This window comes from Neoarius graeffei, chromosome 15, assembly GCF_027579695.1.
Source record: "Neoarius graeffei isolate fNeoGra1 chromosome 15, fNeoGra1.pri, whole genome shotgun sequence".
Taxonomy (NCBI): domain Eukaryota; kingdom Metazoa; phylum Chordata; class Actinopteri; order Siluriformes; family Ariidae; genus Neoarius; species Neoarius graeffei.
The window spans coordinates 60,134,300-60,147,495 of record NC_083583.1 but is presented as its reverse complement, the minus strand read 5'-3'; the positions used below and the strand labels follow the sequence as shown (position 1 = coordinate 60,147,495).

The window sequence follows — 13,196 nt, the reverse complement described above, 5'->3', positions numbered from 1 at the left end:
AGAAGGATTGCCTCTGGCAGTACAGTTTGCAAGTGCTACGGTATATACTTATCTACTCCAAGTATGTTCCCATTCAGAATATTTATTTTTGGCAAAAGTTTAAGTGAATTTCAATTTAATATGATGAGCTAATTATTTTTTCCAGTAGCTACTCTTGTACAAATATGAGCTGGAACATGATCACATACAGTGCTGAGCGTAAATGAGTGCACCCCCTTTGAAAAGTAACATTTTAAACAATATCTCAATGAACACAAACAATTTCCAAAATGTTGACAAGACAAAGTTTAATATAACATCTGTTTAACTTATAACGTGAAAGTAAGGTTAATAATATAAACTTAGATTGCACATTTTTCAGTTTCACTCAAATTAGGGTGGTGCAAAAATGAGTACACCCCACAACAAAAACTACTACATCTAGTACTTTGTATGGCCTCCATGATTTTTAATGACGGCACCAAGTCTTCTAGGCATGGAATGAACAAGTTGGCGACATTTTGCAACATCAATCTTTTTCCATTCTTCAACAACGACCTCTTTTAGTGACTGGATGCTGGATGGAGAGTGATGCTCAACTTGACTCTTCAGAATTCCCCAAAGAAAATAATTTCTTTCCACCACAAAGGTGAAGGCTACAAGAAGATCAGCAAAGCTTTACTTATCAGTCAGAATACTGTAGCAAAAGTGGTACAGAAATTGAAGAAAGATGGAACTGCAACCATCTCACAGAGACATCCAGGTCGTCCACGGAAGTTAACACCTCGACAGGAGCGTCTTCTGATGAGAAGGGTTGAAAAAAATCGGCATGCAAGTTCACTGCAGTTATCTAAAGAAGTAGAAAGCCACACTGGGGTGACTATTTCCCGTGACACAATACGGCGTACACGGCAGAGGAATGGCATGCATGGATGCCGTCCACAAAAGAAGCCTCTCCTAAAGCCCAGGCACAAAAAAGCCCACCTAGAGTTTGCCAGGGCCCATGCTGACAAAGATGAAGACTACTGGGACTCCATACTCTGGAGTGATGAGACCAAGATAAATGTTTTTGGAACTGATGGCTTCAAAACTGTATGGTGTCGCAAAGGTGAGGAATACAAAGAAAAATGCCTGGTGCCTACAGTGAAACATGGTGGTGGCAGCGTCCTTATGTGGGGCTGCATGAGTGCTGCTGGTGTCGGGGAGCTGCATTTCATTGATGGCATCATGAATTCACAGACGTATTGCTCTATACTGAAAGAGAAGCTGCTACCATCACTCCGTGCCCTTGGTCGTCGTGCACTTTTCCAACATGACAATGATCCTAAACACACATCTAAGGCCACTGTTGGATTTCTGAAGAAGAACAGGGTGAAAGTGATTCAGTGGCCAAGTATGTCTCCTGATCTGAACCCAATCGAACACTGATGGGGAATTCTGAAGAGACAAGTTGAGCATCACTCTCCATCCAGCATCCAGTCACTAAAAGAGGTCATTGTTGAAGAATGGAAAAAGATTGATGTTGCAAAATGTCGCCAACTTGTTCATTCCATGCCTAGAAGACTTGGTGCTGTCATTAAAAATCATGGAGGCCATACAAAGTACTAGATGTAGTAGTTTTTGTTGTGGGGTGTACTCATTTTTGCACCACCCTAATTTGAGTAAAACTGAAAAATGTGTAATCTAACTTTATATTATTAACCTTACTTTCACGTTATAAGTTAAACAGATGTTATATTAAAATTTGTCTTTTCAACATTTTGGAAATTGTGTTCATTGAGATATTGTTTAAAATGTTACTTTTCAAAGGGGTGTACTCATTTACGCTCAGCACTGTAATTAAAACACCATCAGCCGAATACACATTTGCCAAAAATACTTCCATCCATCCATCTATTGTTTATACCGCTTATCCAATTGAGGGGCACCAATCTCAGCTGACTTTGGCAGAGAGGTGGGGTACATCCTGGGCAGGCCACCAATCCATCACCAGATTACACAGAGATGAACAACCATTCACATATGGGCATCCATCTACCCATTATCCATAGCTGCTTATCCTGTACAGGGTCACAGGCGAGCTGGAGCCTATCCCGGCTGACTATGGGTGAGAGGCGGGGTACACCCTGGACAAGTCATCGCAAGGCTGACACATAGGCCAAGTTTACATTAGACCGTATCTGTCTCATTTTCTTTGCGGATGCACTGTCCGTTTACATTAAAACGCCTGGAAACGCCGGGAAACGGGAATCCGCCAGGGTCCACGTATTCAATCCAGATCGTGTCTGGTCCGGTGCTGTGTAAACATTGAGAATACGCGGATACGCTGTGCTGAGCTCTAGCTGGCATCGTCATTGGACAACGTCACTGTGACATCCACCTTCCTGATTCGCTGGCGTTGGTCATGTGACGCGACTGCTGAAAAGCGGCGCGGACTTCCGCCTTGTATCACCTTTCATTAAAGAGTATAAAAGTATGAAAATACTGCAAATACTGATGCAAATACTGCCCATTGTGTAGTTATGATTGTCTTTAGGCTTGCCATCCTTCCACTTGCAAGTGGTAAGTGATATGCGCTGGGATCACACACACAGCGGCTCAGTCCCGAATCACTGCTCGTGCGCTTCACTCGTGCGCTCTGTGAGCTGCGCAGGGCCGGAGTGCGCACCCTCCAGAGGGCACTCGCTGTTCAGGGCGGAGTGATTTGGAGCGCAGGATGCCTGCGGAGCCGAGCGTATCCGTGTATTGGTGTTGCTATGGTATGTGCACGCGAATCGTGTATTGGTGTTGCTGTGTGCACACTAATCGTTTTAAAAACGTTAATCTGATGATCTGCTGATACGGTCTAATGTAAACTCCACCATAGAGACAAACAACCATTCACACCTACGGTCAATTTAGATCCACCAATTAGCCTAACCTGCATGTCTTTGGACTGTGGGGGAAACCGGAGCACCCAGAGGAAACCCATGCAGACACATGGAGAACATGCAAACTCCACACAGAAAGGCCCTCATCAGCCACTGGGCTCGAACCCAGGACCTTCTTGCTGTGAGGCGACAGTGCTAACCACTACACCACTGTGCTACCCAAAATTGATTTCCTTCACCCTTTATCAGATCTTCCTTAAGATGGAAAATCTTTTCTAATTCAGCCATCTATCCATCCATCCATTGTCTATACTGCTTATCTAATTGAGGGTCATGAGTGAGGTGGAGCCAATCCCAGCTGACTTTGGGTGAGAGGCGGGGTACACCCTGGAAAGGTCTCCAATCTATCACAGAGATAAGAGACAAACAACCATTCACATTCACGCTTATGGGCAATTTAGAGTAGTTGACCTAATTTGGGTGCTTAGTAGAAGTTGACCAAACATGTCTTTGGACTGTGGGAAGAAACCAGCACACCAAGCAAGCATGAGGAGGACATGCAAACTCTGCACAGAAACTCCCCAGTCGAATGGGAGGTTCAAACCCAGAACCTGCTTGCTGTAAGGTGATAGTGTTGTATTGCTGGCATTTCATATTATGGAATTCACTAATGTTGAAGTTCAGAAATCCAAAAAATATTGGAAGGTGGAAAACTTTGTAAGGCCTCACTCCATATGCAACTTCTGGCTCTCCTTCAGAAGCATGGAACAGTGGATCAGATGATATTCATTGCCAGTATATTTTCAAAACTCCACTGCAAAACATAAGTGCTATACACTGATTAGCCATAACATTATGACCACTGCAGGTGAAGTGAATACCATGGATTATCTCATTACAATACACCTGTCAAGGGGTGGGATATATTCGCCAGCAAGAGAACAGTCAGTTCTCAAAGTTGATGTGTTGGAAGCAGGAAAAATGGGCAAGCATAAGGATCTGCACAAACTGCTGAAAACATTAATGCTGACACCTTTCTGTTTTAGCTGGTATTAACTTTTTCGGCAGTTTGTACAACCCCAATTCCAAAAAAGTTGGGACAAAGTACAAATTGTAAATAAAAACGGAATGCAATAATTTACAAATCTCAAAAACTGATATTGTATTCACAATAGAACACAGACAACATGTCAAATGTCGAAAGTGAGACATTTTGAAATTTCATGCCAAATATTGGCTCATTTGAAATTTCATGACAACAACACATCTCAAAAAAGTTGGGACAGGGGCAATAAGAGGCTGGAAAAGTTAAAGGTACAAAAAAGGAACAGCTGGAGGACCAAATTGCAACTCATTAGGTCAACTGGCAATAGGTCATTAACATGACTGGGTATAAAGAGAGCATCTTGGAGTGGCAGCGGCTCTCAGAAGTAAAGATGGGAAGAGGATCACCAATCCCCCTAATTCTGCGCCGACAAATAGTGGAGCAATATCAGAAAGGAGTTCGACAGTGTAAAATTGCAAAGAGTTTGAACATATCATCATCTACAGTGCATAATATCATCAAAAGATTCAGAGAATCTGGAAGAATCTCTGTGCGTAAGGGTCAAGGCCGGAAAACCATACTGGGTGCCCGTGATCTTCGGGCCCTTAGACGGCACTGCATCACATACAGGCATGCTTCTGTATTGGAAATCACAAAATGGGCTCAGGAATATTTCCAGAGAACATTATCTGTGAACACAATTCACCGTGCCATCCGCCATTGCCAGCTAAAACTCTATAGTTCAAAGAAGAAGCCGTATCTAAACATGATCCAGAAGCGCAGACGTCTTCTCTGGGCCAAGGCTCATTTAAAATGGACTGTGGCAAAGTGGAAAACTGTTCTGTGGTCAGACGAATCAAAATTTGAAGTTCTTTATGGAAATCAGGGACGCCGTGTCATTCGGACTAAAGAGGAGAAGGACGACCCAAGTTGTTATCAGCGCTCAGTTCAGAAGCCTGCATCTCTGATGGTATGGGGTTGCATTAGTGCGTGTGGCATGGGCAGCTTACACATCTGGAAAGACACCATCAATGCTGAAAGGTATATCCAGGTTCTAGAGCAACATATGCTCCCATCCAGACGACGTCTCTTTCAGGGAAGACCTTGCATTTTCCAACATGACAATGCCAAACCACATACTGCATCAATTACAGCATCATGGCTGCCTAGAAGAAGGGTCCGGGTACTGAACTGGCCAGCCTGCAGTCCAGAGCTTTGACCCATAGAAAACATTTGGCGCATCATAAAACGGAAGATACGACAAAAAAGACCTAAGACAGTTGAGCAACTAGAATCCTACATTAGACAAGAATGGGTTAACATTCCTATCCCTAAACTTGAGCAACTTGTCTCCTCAGTCCCCAGACGTTTACAGACTGTTGTAAAGAGAAAAGGGGATGTCTCACAGTGGTAAACATGGCCTTGTCCCAACTTTTTTGAGATGTGTTGTTGTCATGAAATTTAAAATCACCTAATTTTTCTCTTTAAATGATACATTTTCTCAGTTTAAACATTTGATATGTCATCTAGTTTCCATTCTGAATAAAATATGGAATTTTGAAGCTTCCACATCATTGCATTCTGTTTTTATTTACAATTTGTACTTTGTCCCAACTTTTTTGGAATCGGGGTTGTACTACAGTAGCTCTTCTGTGGGATTGGACACTATGGGCCCGCCTTCGTGCCTCATGAGAATCAATGAGCCTTCGACACCCATGACCCTGTCGCTGTTTCACCGGTTGTCCTTCCTTGGACCACTTTTGGTAGGTACTAACTACTGCATACCAGAAACACCCTACAAGATGTACCATTTTGGAGACCCAGACCCAGTCATCTAGCCATTACAATTTGTCCCTTGTCAAAGTTGCTCAGATCCTTACACTTGCCCATTTTTCCTGCTTCCAACACATCAACCTCAAGAACTGACTGTTCTCTTGCTGCCGAATATATCCCACCCCTTGACAGGTGCCATTGTAATGAGATAATCAATATTATTCACTTCTTTATCTGTCAGTGGTTTTAATGTCATGGCAGATCAGTGTATTTCTAGTGAATCCGAGTACAGGTCCTTAAATTAAACACATTCAAAAATAATCTGTGATGAAATGAAAACTGTGTAAATGAACCCATGATCAGTCAGACAACAGATAAGTTTAAAACTTAAAAAAGGATATCAGGTATGTTTTATTTTATTTGTTAATGTTTCACCTTTTGAGTGATTATACTGTCCGCATATTGTACTATTATAAAATCAAATGAATGTATGTTTACTGGGACTGCAATCGATCACAGATCATTCTGAAAATGTCAATTAATTAATTTATCTCCACTTCATTTGATTTTTAGATTGTAATTAAATGATTGTCGGTTATGAACTTTACTTTCAAGCAGTCCACTCATGCATAGTGACAGTGGCAAGTGAATTATATCTCATGTGATTGAGGGATGGTGAAGAGGTTCCTGAGATGAGACTGAATAAACGATTCCATGTGTAGTGTGTGTGTGTGTGTGTGTGTGTGTGTGTGTGTGTGTGTGTGTGTGTGTGTGTGAGAGAGAGAGAGAGAGAGAGAGAGAGAGAGAGAGAGAGAGAGAAACAGGGGATAAAGTTATAAACTGTGTGACAGACTTTGATTTTTACAAGCAATTTTATGGAAGATTATATCTTGCAAACGTCTTTCAGTATGACATGTTTCTCAGCAAAACACTGAGCCTTGAAAGAGCCATACAGAGCCACTGCTACAAGCTCAAAATTTGCATAGGACTGCATGCACACCAGAGATTGCCCCGCAGCCATGCAGTTTTAATGTCACAGGGAAATTAAAATACTTTTATTTTCACCAGAGGGTTGAATTTTAATACCGACCCCTACCAATACAATGGAGATCCGGACAGGTGACAAGGTCAGTAAGTACTGATTAAATAAGAATGGTGGATGGGGAGGTAGCAGAAAATACAGCAGCATAAAATACAGATTTGTCATTTATTATATACTTTTAATACTGTAATTGGCAAAAGCTCTTCTGTTCTCCTATTCTTGGCCATGTTCCTATCAGTCAGTGTTAATCAAACCACTATTACAATGACCATGTTAATATGTTTTCGGACAAATAGTATTTTGTGTCTCATGAAGACTGATGGCCAGGAAAAAAAAAAAAAATATATATATATATATATATATATATATATATATATATATATATATATATATACAGTGCCTTGCAAAAGTATTCATACCCTTTGAACTTTTCCACATTTTTCCACCTTACAACCATGAACTTAAAAGTTTTTTTATTGAGATTTTATGTGATAGACCAACACAGAGTAGCACATAATTGTGAAGTGAAATGAAAATGATAAATGGTCTTCAAAATTTTCAACAAATAAAAATCTGAAAAATGTGATGTGTATTCAGCCCCCTGTACTCTGATACCTCTAAATACAATCCAGTGCAATCAATTGCCTTCAGAAGTCATCTGATTAGTTAATAGAGTCCTACTGTGTGTAATTTACTCTCAGCATAAATACACTTGTTCTGTGAAGGCCTCAGTGGTTTGTTAGAGAACACTGAAGAACAAACAGCATCATGAAGACCAAATAACTCACCAGACAGGTCAGGGATAAAGTTCTGGAGAAGCTTAAAGCAGGGTTAGGTTATAAAAAAATATCCCAAGCTCTGAACATCTCAAGAAGCACTGTTCAATCCATCATTCAAAAATGGAAAAAGTATGGCACAACTGCAAACCTACCAAGATATGGCCATCCACCTAAACTGACAGAGCGAGCAAGGAGAGCGCTGGTCAGAGAAGCAGCCAAGAGGCCCATGATCACTCTGGAGGAGCTGCAGAAATCCACAGCTCAGGTGGGAGAATCTGTGCACAGGACAACTATAAGTCGTACACTCCACAAATCTGGCCTTTTTGGAAGAGTGGCAAGAAGAAAGCCATTGTTGAAAGACAGGCATAAGAAGCCATGTAGGGGACGCAGCAAACATGTGGAAGAAGGTGCTTTGGTCAGATGAGACCAAAGTTTAACTTTTTGGCCTAAATGCAAAGTGCTACGTGTGGCGGAAAACTAACACTGCTCATCACCCTGCACACACCATCCCCACTGTGAAACATGGTGGTGGCAGCATCATGCTATGGGGATGCTTTTCTTCAGCAGGGACAGGGAAGCTGGTCAGAGTTGATGGGAAGATGGATGGAGCTAAATACAGGGCAATCCTGGAAGAAAACCTGTTGGAGGCTGCAAAAGACTTGAGACTGGGAAGGAGATTCACCTTCCAGCAAGACAATGACCCTAAACATACAGCCAGAGCTACAATGGAATGGTTTAGATCAAAGAATATTCATGTGTTAGAATGGCCCAGTCAAAGTCCAAACCCGTTGAGCATCTGTGGCAAGACTTGAAAATTGCTGTTCACAGACGCTTTCCATCCAATCTGGCTGAGTTTGAGCTATTTTGCAAAGAAGAATGGGCAAAAATTTCAGTGTCTAGATGTGCAAAGCTGGTAGAGACATACCACAAAAGACTTGCAGCTGTAATTGCAGCAAAAGGTGGCTCTACAAAGTATTGACGCAGGGGGGCTGAATACTAATGCACACCACATTTTTCAGATTTTTATTTGTTTAAAATTTTGAAGACCATTTATCATTTTCGTTTCACTTCACAATTATGTGCCACTCTGTGTTGGTCTATCACATAAAATCTCAATAAAAAACTTTTAAGTTCGTGGCTGTAAGGTGGAAAAATGTGAAAAAGTTCAAGGGGTATGAATACTTTTGCAAGGCACTGTATATATATATATATATATATATATATATATATATATATATATATATATATATATATATGGCTCGAAATTCATATATTTTTTCACCAGCCAGCCGGACTAGTTACCTTCCAAACTAGCCAAACAGAAAATCAACTAGCCAAAATTTGTTCATGTATGAATTTTACTTCTGTCAAAAATAACACAAAAGAGAGTAGTTACCATTGTTCATGACTAATGTGCATTTATTTCAAGACCCGACTATTCTGATACTGTTGTTAGATACATAAATGAGAACAACACAGAGCACCATAATATAATATCAACAAATAATAATATATTGGAAAACTTGGCAACTTGGTGTATGAGTATTGAAAACAAATATACTTACTATCATGACTATAGCACCCAAAATATGTCCAACATGCTTTCTGTATTTAACCATTTATGAGAGAGAAAGCATTAGGAGCTTCATATTGACTAGGAATCAACTTGAAAAAAATTAATTATTCCATAAAAATCGTATCGCAGCCAAGGCCTACCCTGCTCCCACATTTGCTTATAAGTCCTTTGTCGTTTCTCCTTCTCGTACGCTTTATCGGTGGCCTTTTTCTCCTCTTCAGACTGAGGTTGCTTTGTCCCCATCTCTGGCGGTTTCTGTACACCTTTCAGAAAATTCCACATCTCAACGTAGCTTTGGCAGATGTAGATGTAAACAACAACAAAAACACGTGTTTAAATGGGCGATAATGTGGCCACATCTATTGAATTTGATAACGTTATTACCACGATATTCAATGAGATGCGTTATATGCATGCATGCACAGTAGTGAAAAAACCAACAGCCTGACTCGTACACGATATGATTCGGAATTCTTTTTTCCGTCCTGCCGATAAACACATCAATTAACACAGACACGGCACGCGCTTAATATGTGTCGGCTTTAGTTGACGGTGTGTCTGAATTACGGCTGTGCGATATGGGAAAAAATGAATATCCCAATACATTTTCTCCATTTCACAATATATTGAAATCTCCTCTAAAGGACCCCATGAAATCTAACTTTTACTGTTTTCACTACAATCCCTGCAGATTAAATAATATTCTTGGTTAACTTTACAGGTGGTTTTCAGCAACACATTTTAAATTTTCATGTTCGTGATTAATCACAATTGAGTTGAAATAAGACTATTTTTATTCAACAAAGATGTCGCACAAACTGAAAAAACAATCTTGAAAATTGCAACATATGGGGGGGGCTTTGGAGAACGAGGCTGCTATGGTCATTTGTTTAGCTTGTGGGGGGGGGGTTAGCTCGTGGGCAAGTAGTTCGGAGTTTAAGAGACTCTTCATACTGTACCGGGTGAGTTTTCAGGTGATGGAGCATGTTTGTAGTGCTGCTGCCTTTTGTGATGACATGGGTTTTTTTGCACACTTTACAAATTGGCATTTGCTGTTCCACGTCCTCCTTGCGATATCCAAAAAAATGCCGTATGACTGACCCCTTACTAGTTCTTTTAGGAACCAATTCATCCGCTTCCATTTTTAATTAATCGCTGAAATTGACAGAGCTTACACGGTAGCCTATGCAACACCAGCGATTGCACGAACTGAGTCAGCGCTGTAAACCAAAACTAGAAAATCTTCCTGCAAGTTCCTTTCAGCACCGAGATGTCGCCCGGGATTGGTTGGCGAGTGTGTGACGTTATTGTTTTTTTTACCCTTAGGCAGCCTCTCACGTTACTGCCTGAGGGACAGGGAGAAAACCACCGGAAAACGTTTTAAACAAACGCAACAAACACGAAACAAACGCAAGTCAGCAGATGACCATAAAATACTCGATAGTTACGATATAATAATTATATGTATCTCACACATAATTTTCAGGGATATATCGAGTATATTTGATATATCACACAGCCCTAGTCTGAATCTTCGCTTCATATATATTTTTTTATTTTCAACTAGCCAGCCGGGCTGCCTAGTGACAGGAATTACCCACGAAATGACAAATTAAGTCGCCTCGGGTGACTGGACCACCGCGAATTTCATGCCCTGATATATATATATATATATATATATATATATATATATATATATATATATATATATAGTTTCTCCCCTTTTAGTTATGCTGTCATAGTTAGTTGCCAGAGTCCCTGCTTGTACTCAGTGCAATATGTATATTGTTCCTACTTATTTAGGTGACATTGGGCATACCTAACAACCTGTGTTTTCTCTCCCCCCCAAAATCTGTCCCTCTGAGTTACATGTCAGTCCTGGAATCGAGATGCTGACCTCTTCTGCTCCTCAGACCTGCCTGATCCATCCTGGTGCCTTGTGTCTGGTTGGAGTCTCATCGCATTGCTCCTGTGGAGGACGGCCCCATGTGGACAGTTGAAAGTCACACTTGGAGGAGGCTCTGGACTCTTACAGTAATGCTTTTATGGCTGAGGACTACAGTTGACTTGCTAACTTTAGGACTGCAGTTGTCATGAACAGTTTTGCACTCAAGTTTCCATCAATGAAGAGTTTATAACATCAACGAAACTGACTTCATGTTAAAACTGTTAATATTATAGTCATGTTGTCTGTTGTTGCCCAAATGAGGATGGGTTCCCTTCTGAGTCCGGTTCCTCTCGAGGTTTCTTCCTCCTGTAGTCTGAGGGAGTTTTTTTCCTTGCCACCGTCACGACAGGCTTGCTCATTGGGGATAGATTAGGGATAAAATTAGCTAAAATTAGCTCATGTTTTAAGTCGTTCAAATTCTGTAAAGCTGCTTTGCGACAATGTCTATTATTAAAAGCGCTATACAAATAAACTTGACTGACTCTCTCTCTCTCTCTCTCTCTCTCTCTCTATATATATATATATATATATATATATATATATATATATACTCTGTGTGTGTGTGTGTGTGTGTGTATGTATATATATATATATATATATATATATATATATATATACCGTATATATACAACCCCGATTCCAAAAAAGTTGGGACAAAGTACAAATTGTAAATAAAAACAGAATGCAATGATGTGGAAGTTTCAAAATTCCATATTTTATTCAGAATAGAACATAGATGACATATCAAATGTTTAAACTGAGAAAATGTATCATTTAAAGAGAAAAATTAGGTGATTTTAAATTTCATGACAACAACACATCTCAAAAAAGTTGGGACAAGGCCATGTTTCCCACTGTGAGACATCCCCTTTTCTCTTTACAACAGTCTGTAAACGTCTGGGGACTGAGGAGACAAGATGCTCAAGTTTAGGGATAGGAATGTTAACCCATTCTTGTCTAATGTAGGATTCTAGTTGCTCAAATGTCTTGGGTCTTTTTTGTCGTTTCTTCTGTTTTATGGCACGCCAAATGTTTTCTATGGGCGAAAGATCTGGACTGCAGGCTGGCCAGTTCAGTACCCGGACCCTTCTTCTACGCAGCCATGATGCTGTAATTGATGCAGTATGTGGTTTGGCATTGTCATGTTGGAAAATGCAAGGTCTTCCCTGAAAGAGACGTCGTCTGGATGGGAGCATATGTTGCTCTAGAACCTGGATATACCTTTCAGCATTGATGGTGTCTTTCCAAATGTGTAAGCTGCCCATGCCACACGCACTAATGCAACCCCATACCATCAGAGATGCAGGCTTCTGAACTGAGCGCTGATAACAACTTGGGTCGTCCTTCTCCTCTTTAGTCCGAATGACACGGCGTCCCTGATTTCCATAAAGAACTTCAAATTTTGATTCGTCTGAACACAGAACAGTTTTCCACTTTGTCACAGTCCATTTTAAATGAGCCTTGGCCCAGAGAAGACGTCTGCGCTTCTGGATCATGTTTAGATGCGGCTTCTTCTTTGAACTATAGAGATTTAGCTGGCAACGGCAGATGGCACGGTGAATTGTGTTCACAGATAATGTTCTCTGGAAATATTCCTGAGCCCATTTTGTGATTTCCAATACAGAAGCATGCCTGTATGTGATGCAGTGCCATCTAAGGGCCCGAAGATCACGGGCACCCAGTATGGTTTTCCGGCCTTGACCCTTACGCACAGAGATTCTTCCAGATTCTCTGAATCTTTTGATGATATTATGCACTGTAGATGATGATATGTTCAAACTCTTTGCAATTTTACACTGTCGAACTCCTTTCTGATATTGCTCCACTATTTGTCGGCGCAGAATTAGGGGGATTGGTGATTCTCTTCCCATCTTTACTTCTGAGAGCCGCTGCCACTCCAAGATGCTCTTTTTATACCCAGTCATGTTAATGACCTATTGCCAATTGACCTAATGAGTTGCAGTTTGGTCCTCCAGCTGTTCCTTTTTTGTACCTTTAAGTTTTCCAGCCTCTTATTGCCCCTGTCTCAACTTTTTTGAGATGTGTTGCTGTCATGAAATTTCAAATGAGCCAATATTTGGCATGAAATTTCAAAATGTCTCACTTTCGACATTTGATATGTTGTCTATGTTCTATTGTGAATACAATATCAGTTTTTGAGATTTGTAAATTATTGCATTCCGT

The 13,196-nt window shown here is 40.7% G+C and overlaps 1 long non-coding RNA gene across 3 annotated transcripts in view; it reads right to left on the bottom strand.

The window, feature by feature from the left end:
* The window catches only part of LOC132899681 (uncharacterized), a 181,775-nt gene that overhangs the window by 132,876 nt on the left and 35,703 nt on the right, over nucleotides 1-13,196 (bottom strand). For 2 of the 3 annotated variants that reach the window (XR_009656697.1, XR_009656696.1), the window contains one exon: nucleotides 8,911-9,356. The exons of the other annotated variant lie outside the window; for it this stretch is intronic. This is a non-coding gene — a long non-coding RNA (uncharacterized LOC132899681). Of the gene's footprint in view, nucleotides 1-8,910; nucleotides 9,357-13,196 lie in introns of those variants that run through there. 3 annotated transcript variants of the gene reach the window in all.